The 5,174-nt window shown below is 41.1% G+C and overlaps 1 pseudogene; it reads right to left on the bottom strand.

Moving 5' to 3' along the window:
• Window positions 1-2,602: 2,602 nt before the first annotated feature.
• LOC125522730 lies at window positions 2,603-4,078 on the bottom strand (annotated as a pseudogene).
• Between the last annotated feature and the right edge of the window lie 1,096 nt (window positions 4,079-5,174).

Raw genomic sequence — 5,174 nt, 5'->3', positions numbered from 1 at the left:
TCATCATCTTCTGAAACGATTGGCTTTCGATCTGCTTTCCAAGAGGTGGTTTCTGACATGACCAGAAAGAGTGGAATTCTTGTTAGGATTGGCATGACAAGTTGCTTTCTCGAACCCTAACATAAACCACCTTATCCTCACTCAGATTGTTCTTTTGGACTGAGTAGAAGCACGACCTCTATCTGACGTTTTCTCTATCCCTTCTAATCTCTCAATGCCATTTCCATCTCTCGATTCAATCAATCAAGTAAGTCTGGATGACACTTGTCTTTATTTAGTGTTTCCCCGGCTATTCAGCCATTACTTGCATCTCAGGTTCTTTGTACCCTTTTTTAGTGCCATGCACACTGAGGTTTCTGGCATGGCCGAATCTTTTGAGAATATCGCTTATTACGTTAATTTCTTCATCTTGATGTACTCAATCCATTCAAATTCCATAATTCCAATGCTGTAATCCCTATATTAAGATGAAGTAAGAAAGCATCAGTCCTCTTATTTTCTGTCTTCTATGAAAGAATGTAGCTCGCTCTTTCAACCCGGGGCCCCCTCTGGGGAACTGTTTGAGTTTTAGCATCGACCCCATTTCCTTTTGATCGTATTACGCTTGACTCGCTGCAAAACATTTCGCTTTCTGCGCCACGCTCGTACGTGGTTTACACTCCTAGCCTTTCATCTGACTTTGCCATCGGGCAATTGTTTGTTTTCAACTGGATTGGATTCCGAACCAAGAAAGATAGGCAACTTTCACTTGAAAGAAAGGAGCTTCAGAACTCTTGTATTCCACCGAATAAGAATAAGAATAAGAATAAGAGCAAGAAGGGGCTATCTTTGTGAAGGGACTGGCACCAGAAAGTAGATCATATGGCCTTTCTGTCGCCAAAATCAAGTAAAGCCCCGGCCCAAGAAATGCAGCAAAGCAAGTCGTCTTTGGTTTGGAGCTAAATTCCCGGATGTATAGGCTTGATCGAGTGCCTTACCAGAAATCGACGATATTAAGTGGGCTCTTTAGCTTGCTCCGACAGAGGTCTCCTTCTCCCTTAGCAGCGAGACCAGTCCCTACCTCTTTTCAATCAATCTTTCATACTGTATGCCTTTTCTACGCCTAAAACAAGTTCATGTCTCTCCTCTCTGAAGCCGGACCTTATTGAAAAGTAGTACGCTTTCTTTCGTGGTGTTCAGGATCCCATGCTTTGTAGTTCACGCATGGCTTTCTCTAACGAAGCTAATGCCGAAAATGAAAGACCTTAAACGGAAAGACATAGGAGGTGGCGAAAAACGAAAAAAGAGAAAGAGCTTACAAACTTCTCTGAACCCGGTAGCCAGCGGAGCCCTTATTCATGGGTTAGGGACTAGCATTGAACAAAGTTGGTGACAGCCGAAGAAAAAGTGAAAGCGCAAGTAAATAATCTAAACATGCGGGTAAGCAGCAAAAAAAGAATAAAAGTAACGCGCCCTACCTGTTAGTAAAGTAAGGCCTTCCAGAGCCTATCTAACACAGACATACACGCGGATGAGGACACAGAAATAAATGGACGTCGATCCGGTACTGAAATTGCATAGCAAAAAATGCAATATGTTCATACTTGATGAAACGCACATCATCCAATTCATGATTTAAGAACAAGAGACGAGATATTGACTTTTTTTACATCTGTAACTACATTCTCACATTTCTTTTTTGATCTCATGACTTTTTATGCGATCGGAAAACGAATGAAATCAGAAAGATAGGCGGACGACTTGACCATATGGTCGGATGTTTCCGTGAGCAGTTAACAGCGGATCTCCCCTTTTTGGGGGAAAGCTGGTTAAACAAAACTAGGGATAGCTAGCAGGTATTTTCTAAAGGTTCAAAAAGAAGGTATTTCAAAAGGGCTTTGGCAAAGGAGGTTCACCTTGCCTGCTTTCCTTGTCCTCCGTTCATCGATATCCTATACTGGATACCTTTGCCTTTTCCGACTGGAGGCAGTAGGCTATTCTCGTTCTTAGCTTTATACGCCGAAACATGCCATTGCGTAGGCTCGTAGGCGTAATTCGTATTCATATTTGTTATTGGCATACGTAATTTCCTTACTACGTCTATCGCTCGTAGGAATATCTCTAAATCGGAATCGTAGTCCTCGTATGTACATCTTTCGTATTGTGATAAAGCACCTATGATGCTAGAAATAGTAGCGCCTTAAAGAAGGCGTTCCAGGTTCTTTTTCCCCTGGTTTGTATCAGAGCTGACCACTGATAATAGGAAAAATGAAACATTTGGTGTGTTTTAATTCATTCTCAATCTTGTTTCCCCTTGCGCTCCGAGGGAAATAAAGGGGAAATCACTGATTCATTTGGAGCTATTTTCTAACTGACTCATTGACATGAGAGATTGGATGCGATGCGCCAGTCACTCGTACTACAGCGGACAGAGGTCACCGGCAAACGACCGTTCCACAATGGAACCTGGCACTACTGTTTGCCCTAAGGGCCGACCCACCTTTTCAGAGAAACAGACACATGAAATCACTATATTACGCATTTTCAAGATAAGAAAGTGGAGAATGCACTCTTCCCTTTTTTTACATTTTAAACTCATGTTCATGGTCTGTTTTATTCCCAATTGTTGCCCGTGTGAAAAGAAAGAAGAGAAATTGGGCCATGTTTCCCGAGAGAGACTGCCTTCTCTCAGGCCAGCAGTCTTATACTTATAGTCGACTGCTCTATGACGATCTGACCTCTTTCCTGGGCTCTGCTTGCTCGTCTACGCTCCGACCAATTCAGTCAAAATCGAAAAAACGATGTTTCCTTGAAAAAGTCTAAGAAATAGTAGTAGTAGTCAAAAAGTGCACTTTTTCCATATATTTCGATTTATAGGGATCCCTATCTTTATCTCTATCCACAGAGATACCTATCTATATAGAGAGAGATTTTTCTCAAAATTGATCTAGACTATCCTCTATCCGGATAGATATGTCCCTATGAGCGACTAGGCCGATCTTTTTTTATATGTTTTGGCCACGTCCGTTTCCGCTCTGAAGAGGAAGGTTTGGATCTTTCAATCTTATGTCGTGAGGGATGTGACCTATGTTAGGTCCATAAGATACCACAGCTTTTAGTGTTCTATGATTCACCTCCGAATAATGAGTAGGTAGTTCGATCCTTTTGATTCTTATCTTCCTAGTAAACAGGGATCCGGAGCAATAGGTCGAATTACTATATAAAGAAGACTTTTCTACAAAAGGACTTATTGTTCGAGTAGGAAGATTTCGGTTTTTCTCCTTCCCTCTTTTCAATAAGAAGAAGTATTTGAAATGAAACAAATTCCTCTTCATTCTGTTGTGCTCAGCGAAGGAACTGCCTAAGCATACTTTTGCGGATCCAAACTTCTTTGTTCTTTCAAAGTCTTCTTCTTGCATATAAGAACGCAACTTTTGCAATTCCTTGGATTTGAGTAGTAAGCGGCATCCCCTCTGAGTTGTGAGTAAGCGGAACCATTCTTTTTTTGTTCTTCTCCAGATTCTGGCCGGTAGGAATTTGCCTCTTCTTTTTCCAACTGATATGACCGATAGGAATTTGCCTATGATTTTTCCAACTGATATGTCGATATAGAAAGATCTCCTTAATTCAAAACCGCGGGTTCTCACGTCATTTTCTTTAAAAGATATTAGATCACCGTGGGAAACTTTCAAATGAGTAATGGTTACCAGTCCATTATTCAAACAAACCCTTCGATGACTTATCGGCTGCCTTGCTTGAGGAAGAGTGTCACTAAAATGGAGACGAACCGGAATCACGTCCGATCTTGTTTCTTGATTGAGTAAAAAAGGGATATATGAAGTTCGTTCTCTTCCTCTGGGCATCTCCCTTATGGGTAAATCCCCATAATAAAGAGACAACTTTCATGTAGTTTGTGATTTGATGTTACTGTTTAGATTTTCTCTCCGAGAAAGATTTCTTTTAATGGATCTCCTCTTGTTCCTCAATCTTCGGAGAATACGGCGTTGGATTAGAGAAAGTTCTCTGTTCCGAACATTTCCGGGAAGTAGACGACACGTTTTAAATCTTAATGCTGGCATGGCATATTTCGTTGAATCAGTCTTTTTCGCCACATCGCGTGTAAAGGGAATTGAACCCAACTCTTCCATGAATCCCCCACGAATGGCCCTCCCTTAATTCAATGAACTATGAGAATTCATTTTTCCGTTTTTTTTCTTTTCAGTTCTCATAAGTCCTTGATATACTAGCAGAAACTCAATACTTGACCGGCTGCGTCACAGTGCTCAGGTAAAGTGGTAGTGGTTGAAAGCGAGCGGAAACGTCAGTGTTTTCTGTGCGTTACGATAGTAGTGGTGAAATAAAATCCAATTCAAATATCTCTACGTAAAAGGAAAATTGTTTCACTTTGAAAGGAAAGCTAGCTATATGAGATCGAAATCACTCTATCTACAATATTCATTGCACCATGATTGAAGGACAATGAGGGGCAGGTTATATTCCCTTTCTTCTGATCGATTGATCTCAAAGGCAAAAGGCACTAAAGATGTTTAAGATGTTTCATCAGAATTGCTATTGACATCGACTCGTCCGAGAGATTAGCAAGCACCTCAGGGTTGTGAGAAATCCATCCCCAAAACCAAGAATTGGATCTATTGTTTTCACTTTCTTTCCCAAACAATGTATCTGTTGATACCTGAATTGCTTATATTGCTCGCCCTAAGATGGAAAATGCGATAGAACCCACTTTACATACCTCCATAGGAGGAGATCCCTTAGAAGAGAGTGAAACAGGCAGTACAGCAATTCACAAGCCATAGAGAACGAAACACGGAAGAAGATCTAGTTTCAAGTCAGCTAGGAAGACCTCTTTCTTAAATTAATGGGACTGGGTCCACATAAGCCCCAATTATTCCCTAGCTTGTTAATCCAACATATCAGTTGGCGTGTCTGAATAAGAAAGAGTTGGGCGATGGTTTTAGAAAACCCGAAACTAGCCATGCCCTAAATAAAGTGAATTCCAATCTACGTGAATCACGAAAGAAGCAAAGCCGGTCAAAGAATCGATTATATGCCTTCTCTTTCCATAAGACCGATGGCCTTAGTAACGTAATGCACAGAAGGAATAGAAGACAGAGTGAGGGGATATGTCACGAGCAAAAGGGATGAACAACTACCCCTGTATACGTAGCTTTGTG

This window comes from Triticum urartu, chromosome 7 (assembly GCF_003073215.2).
Source record: "Triticum urartu cultivar G1812 chromosome 7, Tu2.1, whole genome shotgun sequence".
In the NCBI taxonomy this organism is placed as follows: domain Eukaryota; kingdom Viridiplantae; phylum Streptophyta; class Magnoliopsida; order Poales; family Poaceae; genus Triticum; species Triticum urartu.
The sequence above is the reverse complement of the archived record's forward strand: the minus strand, read 5'-3'. Positions and strand labels throughout refer to the sequence as shown.